The sequence below is a fragment of the Myzus persicae genome, unplaced genomic scaffold (genome assembly GCF_001856785.1).
Source record: "Myzus persicae strain clone G006 unplaced genomic scaffold, MPER_G0061.0, whole genome shotgun sequence".
Taxonomy (NCBI): domain Eukaryota; kingdom Metazoa; phylum Arthropoda; class Insecta; order Hemiptera; family Aphididae; genus Myzus; species Myzus persicae.
The window spans coordinates 1-16866 of NW_019103924.1; the positions used below are offsets into that span (position 1 = coordinate 1).

The 16866-nt window shown below is 31.5% G+C and overlaps 1 long non-coding RNA gene across 1 annotated transcript; it reads left to right on the forward strand.

The window, feature by feature from the left end:
* Positions 1–9840: 9840 nt before the first annotated feature.
* Positions 9841–15597, forward strand: LOC111036412. The gene is made up of 3 exons (XR_002604766.1): positions 9841–10725; positions 14619–14818; positions 15523–15597. It is a non-coding gene; the product is annotated as an uncharacterized LOC111036412 (long non-coding RNA).
* Positions 15598–16866: the final 1269 nt, after the last annotated feature.

The following is a 16866-nucleotide window of genomic DNA, read 5'->3' on the forward strand; positions in this document are numbered from 1 at the left end:
TTTTTTTACTAAAACTATGTATTTTTATTCCATCATACTGATCGATGTAGTAATGCGATAATACTTTTGAAAACTGATTTGAATTCGTTATAATGTCTACTTGAGATCGGTCAGTTCACATTTTAAGATTTCTGATTTATATTCCGAATAATCAACGTTTGAAAATGCCGAAATTTCATAATATTCAAACTAAATTTTTAGTTGCTAGAGGGGTGAAATTGGGAAAAATAGACTAACCGATCTCAAGTAGACATAATAAAAAATTCAAATCAGTTTTAAAAAGTATTATCTCATTACTACATCGATCAGTACGATGGAATAAAAATTGGATGTTTTGGCTAAAATAACTGTCCGCCACCGATCCCCTTAAACCTGTTTGTGTACCTATGTGTATAATGTTACAGGTTGATTTTACCAAGATTATCAACAGCTGACTTCGCGTTATATCTAGACGTATAGGTACCTATAATAGAAGAATAAATAAAAATGTGCCGATGTCGTGTCCGTAATGATGAGACAGTAGAAGATATCATCCGCGAACTCCTTCGAGGCGACAACGGAGTAGTTGATGTTCGACGGTTCCTAGCCAGAACTCTAGACCCCAACGTCATCATCGACGTTTCCGAGGAAGGAGAAGAAGAAGACCCCGACAAAAGGTGTAAAATATGTATGAGGGCGTATAAAAAATTAATTAGGTTATAGGTAGGTCCTAAATTTTATATTACAAGGGTACGCTGACATATTTTATACTTACCACAGTCACTAGTTAGCAAATTAACAATTTGTATAAGTTAAGTTATTTTTATTAAGAGGACGTAACACTAGTATTTGTTGTCTCCGTCTTACCAGTGCGTAATATAGCAAAATTAAGCTCGGCAGAACACTTGTAGCTCCTTTAGCTTAAAAATTAGAGTGAATCGACCTATTATGAAACTTGATGGTAAGAACATTATCTCTGTTTGTACGTTGGTTTTTTGCGATAATTCAATTTTTAAGTGAGTTATGACCATTTTTAATTTACCGTATATTATATACACAAACTTGCTAAAAATTGAATTATCGTAAAAAACCAACGTACAAACACGGATGATGTTCTTACCATCAAGTTTCATAATAGGTCTATTCACTCTAATTTTTAAACTAAAGGAGCTACAAGTGTTCTGCAGTGCGTAATTTTGCTATATATTACGCACTGGTAAGACGGAGACAACAAATTCTAGTGTTACATCCTCTTAAAATTAAGATTTTAGTTTAAATTGATAGTTTTAAAATGTCAAAATTTAAGTAAATGTAAAAAATAATAATATTAAATGTATTTTTTATGTTTACCTATTTAAAAACATATGTGTTAAATTTATTTTATTAATATTGGCCACCTTAAGTCTTTTAGACAAAATTATATTTTCAGGTCGCACTTCATTATGTAGTTTGTTAAAATAAACTGGTGGAAGAACCATACCGTATACTTAGGTGTTATTGTACAACATACAGTATGCAGGTTATAATTTTCAGTCTAATAATTAAAAATATGTCTTGTATCTTATATAGGTCATTACTCAATCTAGTTTTCTCCGATAATAATAATAATAATAATATTTATTTTTTCCAGCAACATTAATAGACAATAAAAATATTATACATGAAAAATATAATGGTAGATTGTTCGTCATTAAAGCTATTTAAAATAGTTTATAATATACTACTATATTATATTATCTGATAAGTAATACAATTATTGCAAAACCAATCTGAGGGATTAAAGAAGAAACATACTATTATTATAATACAGATGAATTAATATTTTTAAAATAACAAAAAAAACGTCATTAACAATATTCGTTCCAAATTTAAACAAAAAATAACAGATACACAAATTTAATTATTAATTATTAATTATTAATATTATGGTAATCCATGCTGGCCCAGTTAACTTTTGTACCCATACAAGATTTATGTTTATTATTAGTAAGAGTTACCTACTATAGGTAACAAGTCTTATATTTTTAAATAGTCTTACAAACATTCAGTGCAACTTTCTTAGACAACTTGAAACGATTATGACATTATTTTTCTTATTCCAATTTAAAAAGCGAAAAACTGTAGGTATTGTCTGTAAAAATAATTTTGTTGTTGCACAAGAGCCTAGAACAAATGAATACCTAATAATACATTTTTAAATGAAAATACCTAATTGATACCCGACAAAAAAAACCCTGTGTTGCAGAAGTTACCTAAAATGTATATTTAAATTCAAATACTTATTTAAGAACACCTATATTTTAAATTACAATGACTTAAAGAAGGCGACTTTAACAATATTAATTTTTTAAATAACGAAAATAAATGGAAAAAAATGCAACTTTTTTAAAAACTTAAAAACAAAAACTATTTGTAGGTACTCATTTATGTCTCTATTTTCGGCGATAGAAGTAGTAGTTCGAAGCACCGACATCAATTAACTTTATAATTTACATATTACATATTACATGAGTATCTATATTATATAATCGTGTCCGTGCCTTCACGGTATAATAATAATATAATATTATGACTATGCGTTCGGTCGTCAGCTATATCGACACGTCTCCACAAGACACAAGTAAGCGAATTTCTGATAAAATTGTTGGTTATTATCATCGTATTATTTAATTAAATATTGTATTATTGGAGCCCTCCGAACATAACAAACAAAATATATGGGTAGGTACCTATCATACGTGAATATTATTATAATATTAATTATTAATGTAATAATGCTGTTGTACCAGTACGGCGCAAAAAGTATTAAACGTTACTTACCTATGTTGTATTTTAAGAGTTGTACACACTTCGTTTCATACGATTTCTGATTTACCTACGTATCATGGTACGAGTGCAGCAGTAGCAGGTATACCCATCTTATAAGCAGTGGTCTCAAACACGTGGACCACAATAAACATTTATTTCTTAAAAAAATTGTATGAAAATTTGAAGAATTAAAAAAAATGAATTATGTAATCTAAGAAAATAAAATAACGATCCAGTTAAATAATAATATATAAATATATAGTAACCTTTAAGTATACCTGCGTATTATATCAGAAAATATCGCTATCGCACATCAAACCCGTTTTTTGTAAAGGTGAGTTTATTAAAGAATATGAAAAAAATAATGTCATTTAGAAAGACATATTAGTGTGGAGAAAGTGATGAAACAATATAGTTAATCGCATTCGTTTCAATCTCCATACGTGGTGCCTATGAAAGAATAGGACCTATGATAGATTATAATATAACGTTAGCTTTATCGACAAAGCTGACAAAGTAACTTATATATTCGATTTTTCGTGAAAAGATAATATTATTATAAGATAAGTACTAAACAATTTTCAAGTCTTTAGTTGCCACCCGTTATTAGTCGGTCTCGAGTCGCGGTTATATAGTGTGTACCTATACTGTCTATATAATATAGTGTAAAATGTTAATATTTTAAATTTTTGCAATGGATTTTAAAATTATTGAAAGTAATAAAGGGGGCAAGTGTTTATTACTTGACAATTTTAAATACAGAAAATTTAGAGCATTTGTTTCAATTTTGGGAAAAATTTTTACGTGACTTAGATCGTATAAAGTTTTTAAGTAACGTCGGCAGTCAGCTTTGGTCAATCAAACTTTGAAAGCTTAAAATTTTTTTTTTAATTAATATTTAATATTTTTGAATATATAAATTTTTAGTTTTACATTTTTTTAAATTAATGTTTTAAATTATTGAGTTTATACATTTTTTTGAGAGTAATGAGAATAATGAGAATAAATAATTCATTATATATATATATATACATTTTATACGTTTTTTTTTCATCGACCTTTTTGAAATCGAAATCATAACTGTGTGGTTTTTGGATATGACAGTTTTTAAAATTGTACGGTTTCAACCTATTAGATGTGTGCGGTTTTGTCCTGTGTTTTATCAAAAGTGTGCGGTTTTTGGAGTCAATGTTACATATTATACGCATACTTTTTTTTACCGTGTTAGAACTTACACGTCATGTACCTGTTTTTTACCGTGTATGAACTCACATGCGTACCTTATTCTATCGTGTAGGAACTACCATATGTATTTTGTTTACCTTTTTTTTTCCTTGTTACCGAAAACCGGGAGAGGAACTGGTGTTGCCGTTGCTTCTCCCCCTGTCACCGTCGTTTATTGTGCAAAACAAGTAGTTTCACAGCAATAGGCATCCTGGGATGCGCCCTTCTTGGCTACCAAGTGGACTTTCTAACTAACAAAAATCGTTCGGGACGTCGTCGGTCGCTGCAGCCTGTTGGTTTCGCAGGCCGATCGGAGTCCGCCACCCTGGAATCACGTTCTGCAGTGGGTGGTCCTGCGATCGCCGTACCCGCCCGTGGTGTCAATGGATGCAGTGAGAAGAACGTGGGTCGGCGACACCTCCGACGGTTGCTGTGTAGAGTGGAATAGTCTTCCACGTTCGTCTTCTGTCCGCAGATTGCATAATATTGACCTTGTGAGGATAGTGGGTGGTTTAGAGGGGGTCCCTTTCATCTACACTCTGCAGATTGAGTATTTTGTTTACCTGCTAAGTCTCGTGTAGGAACTTGCATTCCCCATCTTAATAATCGACGGGGACGAAATTTCCGTTTATCGTCAACTACAAATCCAATATGTACGTACTTAGATTCTAGTCATTCAAAAGACCTATTTCTTTGGCGGTTATCGATGTTCAATATATGGTACAGCCTGAATTGTAATTGCGCCCGGTGGTCATTGCACCAGACCAATCAGACCACAGGGACCCCGGCCCCATAATTAAACTGTACCACCCTTGACTCCGTTGTACCACCTCCGTCCATTCGTTCCTCATATTGTCTGCCGCCGCCGCGAGGGTTCGTCACGGGCATATAAAAGTGCCTATGCACGAAACCTATAGGGGTACATTAGGTTGCCTATGCACTGAGCACCAAGGAGCACATTAAGTTGCCTATATACCGTCCACTTAAGAGCATTCCAAAATTTTCATCGTCGACTAAGGTCGACTGGTCTTTCACCAAACACCCTCCATCTTCTCTAACATAACAACTATTATTATTTATTATTTACTATATTGATATATTATATTTGAATTTGATAACTATTATTTATACTTAACTACGATTTACTAAAAAACTGATGATCACTGTACACTAGTAATAATAATTTAATGTAAATAACGGTTTCTTAAACAATGACCTATTTAAAAATTCTTTTACTATCAACTCATTATTATTAATTATTTTTATGTAGGTATTTGTTAACCTAATGGTTCACAACTATACTAAATAGTAAATTAATACATATCATATAAAATGTGTATATATATGAATATGTATACAAGTTACCAAATGAATTATAAGTATTTTATTAAAATTAATTACATTTTTAAAATTAATATTAATCATATAGGTATAATACCTATGGTAATAGTATACATACCAGTAGAATGAATTATATAATTATAAATGAAAATATGGTCTGTGTGTCCGTTAGGTTAGGTTAGGTTATTATAATATTTCATTATATTTGTATGATTTTGTGTACCTATGGTTATAATTACTAATTACTATGGTACCTATCGCAAAAGTCGGGACATATTTATAACCACACATGTATATACGCATAATCCATGTGTCGGCCGAGTGTTAACCATCACTCGGTTAAGTCCTTGAATTCCATGTAGACGGAGACCCACTGATATTTTTAGAAAATATTTTTACGTACTCCTTCTAGCTAAACTCTAATCAACAAGATAATCACATATTATGTAGGTGCCCACATTTATTTTATAGTGTAGACATCACGATATCGCGACCGATCGCTGTCACCGAACCGATAAGGACCGAGCGATAATTTTTTAAAAGATATTTAAACTTGATGTTAATTCTATTTTGAACTAGTTAAAATTAGTTTTGACGAAAGTAGGTTAATAGTTACTAACAGGGCTGTGAATTAGATGCACTTAAAAACTTTTAAATATCCATGCATATATGCACCAAAATCTGACAAAATATGCTCTAAAAATTCTTAAAATATGCAAAAAAAAAAACTACAAAAATTAAACTTTTATTTTTATTTTTTTCATTGGTATAATTTTCTTATTAATTTTATTTTAAATATTAGTATTTTTACTTCTTGTATATGAGTTATTGATCTTAACTAGTCTTGGTCTTCGTCGTATACAAGATCTATAAAAGAAATATAAATTATATAAGTAATATAATTAAATATAATTAAAATTATAAATTTTACCTTTAAAGTAGTTATTGCATTGAACAACCAATGATTTCTTCAGGTTTTCGAATTTGAAAGACCTCCTGTTTGGTGCCAACAAAGTTTTATATAAAGAAAAGGAGCGTTATACGTCTGACGAAGTTATTGGGGCAAACTTGAAATACGTCATGTCGCAACGGGTTAAATCTTCTGGTATATCTAAATCTACGTCATTTTTTTCCCCAGTTAATATTTTTGAAATATTACACATAATTTGAAACCCTTTGTTTTTGTTGAGTACTGTTTGTAAAAATAGAATAATTTCGATAAAACAATAAAAATTATAGTTTATACTATAAGATTGACCGAAAAAATGTAAATATTACGAAAAAAAAACATTTAAACAAAAAAATTATTAAAACATGCATTTATATGCTCTAAGCTATGAAATATGCAAAAATATGCAAAATAAAATTTGGTATTTAAACTACAAATAAGTCAAAACAAATTTTGGCCGAATTCATTTTTTTATAAAGTGTAGCAAAAAAAACATGCAAATGCTTTAAATTCACAGCCCTGGTTATTAATAAACAACTAGACTTGACGAATTTCGGATTTTAACTGTAACATATAATACATAAATAATATTAGTATATTACTTAGTTAGAATTAAAATATAGAAAACACATTTATTTCCAGTATATAGTATGCCGGGCACAGGAACTGGCTTTTATTATAGCCCACAGAAAATTCCAAATATTGAAGCATTTGAGCCGTCGAAGATATAAAAATAATAATTGGCGAATTGCGCCCGTGAAAACAATAATTTTGAATCTCGCCAACAGTGGTGCGCAACGACCTAAAATAATTTGCGGCGGCCGTGCTAATCCTACGCAGACCGACTCGTCTGTGCTTATATTATTCACACAATCACACACGACACGATTATAACAATAACAATATACAGTGAAACCTCAAAAACTGTATGTAACGGACAGTCACGGGACCAAAATAATTGTCCGTTATAGACAGGTGTCCGTTGTAGACAGGTTTCGATGTTTTAAAAATTAAAATTTTTACGTACATTTGCATTTTTGTATGTTTTATAATATGTACATATTAGGTATAATCTTTATTAATATTATATTAATATTATACATATATGTATTATGCACATACATTCTACATAATGAATTTAATTTTAATTATTTATTACAATTACAATTATTAATTTTATATTACATACATACAATGACACATTATAAATGTATTATAATATTATGTAGGTACATACTATTATATTTGTATAAATTTATTAATTATTTCTTAAAAAATGATTCTATTGATGTTTGTTTTTTGAACTTCGATTTGGGCATTTCCAACTCGTGATGGATAATCAATTCGCTCACATATGAAAATCCTTTTGTTTTAAATTTAAAGCTTTGCGCGGCAGGGGAGGTGGCATTGCTAAGGAAAAGATGTACAACTCTGACTGCGAACCGATAGAAACCGCATAAAAACGTAATCCGTGTTTTCACTGAATGACCTAATTGCGCTCCTTATCGACGTTGTTTCGTAGTATGTATGTATGTATGAATTTTTGTCCGTTATGAAATTATTGGATTAATTATTAGTGTCCTTGTCCGTAAAAGAAGGAGTGCGTTATAGACGGGTCGAAATACATTAGAATGTTCCTATCTTTTTGCCGGGACCGGGTCATTTCGTCCGTTAAGAGAGGTGTCCGTTAAGTCAGGTTTCACTGTAATAATATACGCAGATGCCAGATTCGCAGAACAGATAATATTTTGTGTGTGTGTGGGTGTGTGTGGGTCGGTGGATAAGTGGCGTTCGGGCCTCAACACCAAGAATTTTCAATACGACAAGATCATATTTATATATGTACACGTAATACGTTTTTCCAACAACTCTCGACGACACGAACGCCATTCACGCCCACACACACACACTCACACACAGACACATTGTGTATAATACCCATGCTATAAATCATGATATAAATCCAAATTTCATTTGACATTTTGGACCCAGTATCGGCTTCTCAAAGAAGTTCTTTTCGAACACAATCCGCGTGTTTTTCTTTGTGATATTTTTGGCCGTACGGACCAAACTATTCTGTATCCTATTTATCACACGTGTATCACAATATATATACAATATTATTTTATCGCTGCGACCCGTATGTAGGACACCGTTCTGGTACGAGTGCCTGACAAAAGGCGCATCCCTACGATCGCAATATTATTTAGGTTCTATGTAGTCATACTGTGCTATATTGTTGCCAGGCGTCCGCTTGTCGCCGTCAACTTCATTGTTCTCGAAGAATGTGTTACACCCAGATTTCGAAATCACAGTTTCGATGATACCTATAATATCATGGCACGCAACGCACACGCATGCTTGATTATGTCGTATTATTATACACATTTCAATAATACAAAACATAATACAAAATGATGAAAATAGACAACGTCTCGCCGCTTAGAAATTAGAACACGGAACAAATAAATAATAATCTGGTTTTATAAAAATACAAAATAAAAATTTTAATTTTAATTTTATATTACAAGACATAAGTATGATGTGTGTTTCAATATTTATGTTAATCTGTTTTTCGTTACACAGTAGTTGTAGAATTCTTGAAATAGATTAGAAGCGAGCGATACGGTTATGCGTTATACGCCGCGGGTCATTTCAAATATGGTATTATATCCAATAGCCGCGTTGCGACTCGCGAATATGGGTGAGCGGGGTACGTTAAGATTAAACGTTGACGTTGTTCAAAATCATGAAACTTTGTAAGATAACTTAATATAGGAAATGATTGCTTATATTTGATACAATTTCATAAACCTTACCTACTGTGACTATTATTCCCAGGTCAATACTTTTCGATAATCTATTAAAATACTATAAGATAAGATTAAATGACGATTATTACATAGGATTTCCAGGCGTGTCCCACTTTAGGCATCGTTATAATATTAGTCATTCGATAAGTCGCTGGCACCAGTATTAGTGAGTTAATTGAGTGAGCTAACAGGTGCTAATAGTGCGTTAACCATGGAGAGTTCTTTAAAAACTATAATGTCTAAACGTGGGAAAGAGTTAGCTGTGGTTTCTTCACATAAATATCGTTTTATAAGAAAAAGCAGACGAATACCGTTAAAATGGATGTGTTATAACAAAAGTTGTTATGCCAGCATTTTAACTGATGTCAGAAAAACTCAAGTTAATGCAGTGATTGGTGAGCACTGGCATGAAGCAATAACACCTCAAAATATTGAGCGCCAAGTTCTCAAGGAAAATTTGCAAACGAAAACCTAGCGATTCAATTTCAACCCGGCCAAGCGGAATCATACGAAAAGAATTACTGTCAAATGCAGGTACAGGTTATATTAATATAAATGTCATAATTATTATAAAAATCCTTAATATTTCAAGGAAGTTGTAACGTTTTAAATATAGTATTTCATTTTGTTTTTAGTTTTTGAACATTTATTTCTTATTAGAAGAAAAAGGGGGAGTGCAGACGTATTAGTGCTATTCTTTTCAATTTCATAAATATACATTTAATATATTTAGCCCTCCTCGCTTAACAAATACTAATAAATAATAGTAACTAGAACAAGTATAAAATAATCACAACAAAACACTTCGTCGGACTACTTGTAAAAAATGGCCAAGTAAAATAAAGCAGATTTTTAACTAGCACTATAACGATGTGATATCATAAAGAAATTCTAAATTAATCGAATTAAAGTACACTTATTTACTTCAATAACTAATTTACTTGGCGAGAAATTATATACTTAACACGACGCGGCACACGAACAAATTGTGAACAATAAGCATTAGACGTTCAGTATGATTTAAAGTATTTTAATAAACATTTGTACTCGAAAATAATTTCTCGCCAAGCAAATAAATTATCCAAACAAAATAAGTGCACTTTCAAATTCGATTTACTTAGAACTCGTTAATTAAGATATAAAAATGTGTTGGGTATATGTTATTATCAGCGACGACGGGGAAGGCGAGCGGAGAACTAGCGGACGTGCACCGTACCGTCATTAGCTCACCTTATCGGCATTGAGTGCGGTATTGCTCCGCGCGTAACCACTAACCACCACCGAGGTGCTGCGTCTCAAGTTGAAGAGACGTCAGTAGCGCTTATCACAGGACATCGCCGCCGCAGTCGAAAACATCGCCAATATCTGTTTTCCGTGACGAACGAAAACACAGAAAAAACGAAACGAACAGTGCGCGTACAGTGTTGTTTTTCCTCCCTTTTACACATTTGTGAAAATCCGATATTCGCGTGTGCCGCGAGCCATTCGTCGCCGTCACCTGTAGCTGTCTACCGCTGTGGAATTAAGACCGTTTGTCGTGCCGCCGATGCTCATCACTTCCTGGACCCAACCAACGGCCATTCCACCTTCCGGATCGTCTTCGGGTCAGAGGTTCGTATTGTATATATTATTATACACCTATACGAATGACATTGATATTTATTGTTACATAATTCCCTGATAATCGTGTATTTCCGTATTGCATAAGCTCTCTCCCCCCATCCCATAGCTACTAAGAAAACGTGTGCATATCGTAGGAGTCGAATTTACAATAGACTCCACTATCGCCCTTTGGTAACTTTAGTGCGACCCGCACTAAAATTAAATATTTTATTTTTTTATTTTTATTTTATAATAATAAACGGGTTTGAAACCCTTTTGAAAATGTATACATATTACATAATTACAAAACATTCATAACAAAGAAAAAAGTTTGATTACAAATAATGATAGATAAATAATGTTAATTAGATTAGGTCGCTAAAACTGATAAATATAAAAAACGAAAAAAGATTAACAAATAGGTAGTAAAATTAAATATTGTTCATTCTAAAATCCAAAATTCTATTAACAGTTCATAAAATGAACGTCGTTTATCATTTTTATTTATTTTATCTTTCTATTTTAAACTTATTGAATTACCAGTTGGACGGATAAGTAGGCACCTACGGCCTACGACTATGAGTTTATTCATTTCCACCGCGTAGCCTTGTATGAACAGTTTATCCGTTATCGCTTATTGTCCGTTTGTATTTTATATTTTTATCCCGTATTGTCGTAATAATACGTAATTCTGTGCTTCTAGCATCGTGTGTTATTCTAGTTTCTGCGAATAAGCTGTTAATTGTAATTCTTTATCATGGCAAAACGTAAAATCGAAGATGAACACAGAATATTTCTAGACAGTTTGGAGATTGAATTTTTCTGTATTTCTGATAAGAAACACGATGCTTTATGTTTAATTTGTCTTAAACTATAGATATTCCAAAACGTTATAATATTAATCGTCATTAGGTACTCATTACACAGCTCACCAAAAATCATTAAAAATGTATGCGGCCCGCAAATAATTTTCAAAAATTACATTTGGCCTTTAATTCTACAATCCTAGTGATGACCGCTGTATTTAATCAATATGAAGTTGTTTTCTTCTCTCAAACTAATATTCCTTCCCTTTGTCCCTTATACGCCTCAAGAACTTCCCAGTAACACTCACCGACAGCAATATCTTTATATTTCTTAAAGATCTGTTTTTTTACTTAGCCGTTTTTTACGCGTAGTTCGACGATTTGTTTTCGTTCCGATTTCACCAATTTCACATCAATAATTTTTGTTCTAATTATCACACTCCGATTATTATTGTTACGCGTTCACTTTACAGTACGAACTAACTTGGGCGGCCGTGTTAAATTGCGAACCGGTGAAAGCAGCGCACAGTGATTTGAAACGTCATTTTACTCAAACAAAAGTCTTTATTTCAAATTTGTATTTGAATATTTTTTTTTATTGGAACTTTTATCTTTATACACTATTGAATACTGAGTCACAATCTCCTAAGTATAAATTTTAAATAACCAATATTTTTAATAATAATATATTTCTTTATGTTTATTAATATTTCATCGAATTGTATAGACTTACTTGCATATTCTTTCATATCGTACAATATTTTTTTTTGATAACTAATGTTTTTTTATTAAACTGTGAATTACCTTGGCTAATATTAAAGTGCCAAAAAATATTTTTTTTACCTATCTGTAGGTATTATAGAAAATAGAATAAATAAATAAAATATTTTTTTTTTTATAAATATGTAATTATAATTTATAGTTTATACCTACTATACCTATCTATATTATGGCAATATCACTTGAGGAAGCACTAATAATAATTAACTGTAGATAAAAAGACTCAAAAATGTTCGTTTACCGAATTTAGTGCGCAATTAGTGTAAACCCCAATATTCCCAAGAGTACCTACCTATATTAGTATATGATATACCTAACATTAAAAATGTAAATGATAATGGTTTAATATTAGTCGTCAGTAGTTTAATTTTTTTTAGTATACGATGTTATGTAATTGAGGTATTATTTATATTTTTTACCATTATTGATTTCTAAAAATATGTTTTTTTATTATTTTTTTTATAAGACATTATCATTACTGACTTTCTATAACTATACCACTCATTCTTTTCGAAAATATTAAATTTCGATTTGAATATTAAATGTAAAAGCATTGCCTACAAATGGCTTTGATTAATTTTCAACAGTCAAATTGAATCATAAACATCAATCATATAATATAACTATGGCTAAATAACGTCTTGCAACTCTCTGCGGGGTCAAATATCTAGATATCTAAATAATTGACTGCCACGAATAATTACCGACCACACACACACACACACCTACACATACAGATGGGTCTCCAAGTATTCTGGTAAGGAGCTTGTATCCGGGTTATGTTCCCGGATATCTGGCTATGTTATTGTACATATTGTTGCAGTACTTTTCTATACACAGTAAAATAGAGGAACACGTGTTTTATAACAAATCAACAATAGTGTACTGCACCCTTTTTTTTCGTGGTATTTTACCAATGCCTTGTATTATTTTATTACTTTATATTGTTGATTTTCAAAATCCGTCAACCACAACTATTATTAATAACATATAAAGGTACTTTCAAAGAAATAAAATAATACAATAAAATCATGCTCTTGACTCTCTCCTATATACAATCGCCAACGCCTTGTATAGTCTGTAGCTACGTTTGATTTACAAGCTGTGGTCATTATTTAAAAAAAGGTCTGACAGAGTGACAGAGGTTATTCAAAAGATGTTTTCCGAATAGGGATTAACTTTATGATGTTTACAATGTACATGTGTACAGATGTCATTCGAATGACCCGTAGTATACAAGAATTTGGTCCCAAAAAAAAAATCAGTCATACATAGGTAGGTTCTGATGTACTGGACCCGGCACAAGTATATAAAATGTATAAAAAAAAAAGAAAAGAATTATACCTACCTTGATTGGGAGGTCCGAGTTGTGGACGTGCGTGCTGATCAACATTAAAAATATAGAACGTATAATAATTAATATGAGGAGTGTATAACACCAATTAAAGCTGTGTAACCAATATTATATACAATTTATATTTTACCTTTTTAAAAACGAAATGTTAGAATTTAAAATTCACACTAAAATGATCTTAAAAATATTTACGAATGAATAATATACAATGAGGGGCCCGCAGGTTTATTTACCGTAAGGTGGTTGAAATGGAAGGAGGGCTGTATTATGATTGTTGTCCGTTGATATTATCGAACGGGAAACAACAATAATATATTATACAGGTATCGCGGATAATATGGCAAATATTAATCGGGCTTCAACTCGTGTGACTCAAAAACAAAATTCTGGTCACAATTAAGATTAGAACTGATTTAACTATATATGAATAATGTATATGTATAGATATGTATATGTGTGTGAGCATTTATTTGCATTGGACGTCACGACTATTTAACATTCATATATTTTTTATTTCATTTCGAAATGTAATATTTTTATATACGTTTTACATTTTATATAATCAGCCGGTGCTTGGAAAACCACATGTTGTAGGCGTTTACTATAAGCTGCGGTGGGTATTGTGTCGCCCAGCCGCGGTTCGACAGTTGAAACCGTGTCGTTATTGGTCCTCACGTTGTACGTCTTTTAATACGCCTCCCTAAAGCCACCGCGATGTTCTCGATCTACCTACGTGTTTATTTCGTTCAAAACACAGAATTACATACATATAATATATTATACAAATGGTTGAAATATAGAATATAAGTCGTTATTGGTTAATTACGAGCTCGTTGAGAAGGTTTAAAATATGAAATAATATCGGCAGGTATGTCACAAAATATGTTTTTCAGTACTAAGTTATGTTTTTGACTACGTCAAAAAAAAATGGCATGATGATTAAGAGAATTTTGATCCAACAGCTATTCAAAGCCAATCAACCACAAAACCCTGATAATCCATCTACAATAGCCCAGGAACGAATTATAAGAGAAGCAGTAGAGAACTTAGAAGGAACCCCGGCAATACCAGACTGAGCGCTTCGCGGCGTCCCTCCGCCGGCAATGCCTATACCTGAAAGAGTGATCCAAAGGGATAGGTTCATGAATATTTTAAGGCACAGGTAGCTATAATGCATTGTTATAATATTATTATGACGACACCGATTCAACTTGAAGTGTCCAATTGTTGTCTCTGTCTTGTAGCCGGTACAACACATAACAAATGTTTATTCAATAGAACTGATTTTATATTTTTAGCTTTAATTATCCATCCCAAGCGATATAATTCAATAATTGACATATCTATATCGTTATAAAACTTAAAATCCAAATTGGTAAGAATTATAAAAACATTATGTGAAACATTACTTTTTAAAGAATTTTAAATTATTAATCACTGAGTTATGATCATTTTCATATCATGGTAATATTTTGCATACGAAGTACTCGAAGCTTCTCTTTCGCCATAATATTGCTGCAAAAGTCGTTGGTTGAATGAAAAATTAAAAAAAAATGCTATTATCGAGTCACCGGCACAATTTTTTGTTCATAATGTACTCAGTGCAGGTGGTCATAACGGGAGCGATAATATCATTGCTTGAACCTTCGTTAGGTGGATTCCAAATGATAAAATATAAGCCGTTAAATTTTTTTTTTAAATGTATGTTTTAGGTACTTAATATTTATAAAATATATTCCAAGGTATAACGAAGAATTGACAAAACTAGGAAATTAAAAGTTTAATAATTGTTTAGTTGCAATTTATACACACATTACTTATGCATTAATAACTGAAATGTTTGTTTCTTTTCTGTTTTGTTTAAAGGAATGACAACGATCAAAATATTCGAAATAATCGACGACGGCGGCCATAGTAGACCAACAATTATTATTATTATTATGTTATTATTTTTATTATCATTATTATTAATATAGTTATTTTTATTATTATTATTTTTATTGTTGTGATTATTATTACTATTGAACAACTTAATATGATTCAATATGAGCCTGACATCGCGGCCGTGGCGTCTCTAGGGTACATTAGAGGTTCCTGTCTTTTTAATTTTAAGCGGACATGACCCGATGACATGATTAATATTAGTATTAACAATCACTCGATTAATGATTAATAATAATAAAGAAATATTATGTATTACCAATGTAAAAGTTGTGAATTGTTCGATAAAATCAACACTAGTTAAGTTTATAACCCATGCAATACGGTGTACTATTATTATTGATTATAATGGCGTATTTATTAAACTTTAACTTCAAATGCTTATAAGTCATTATAAAAATGTACGAGAAACCTTTATATCTAATAATATTCCTCCGTGGATGCTATAGGTATATACTATCAGTATTCTGGTTAAAATATAAAAATTTTATTTAATTGTTGTTGCAAAAGTATACATAAAATACCAACTAACGCATAATGAACAGGTCAGGTAATTAATACTAGGATAAAAACCTACATATTAAACACTTATGCACTTTTCACGGATAGTGTTTGTCGGAATAAATCTACATTAAATCGCAAAATGACTTACAGGGGCCACACGATACCTACCAGTTTCCGGCGGCTGCGAATAGGTTCGTCATTGCAGATATTTAGCACCAAACGTGTGCGACTCAGTACCTATACCGCGCCGTGCGACCTATAAAGACCGATGCAGTGGATCGTTAGAATGGTCTGTGGTACGTTAAACTGTTAAAGACTCGTATGCGGCGCCAATTCAACCGATTAGCTGACAAATCACATTGTCTTCATATGTTACAATACCATTAGTATTGTAAATATGTTTCGACATTAATTAAACCGAATTCCTACCTAATTCATTTTTCTGTACGATCTATACTGCACATGTATACGATAACATAAATTATATTGGTAATTAAGTCATAAAATAAGTTATAAATAACATATTATTATTACTTATGTACATTTTAATAAATAAACAAAAAAAAAAATGGTTTAAAACATGGGATTGCTCAAATAAAACATGCAGGGCCCGAATTCTGCTTAAAAACCAAAATACATAATTATATATTTACACTATAACACATGGGTCAGGTAAATATACATCATATTATATCAAACCTATATATAATCTATGATGTTATCGTATATAGGTATATGTGTTTAGTGTACACAGTATATATGTAT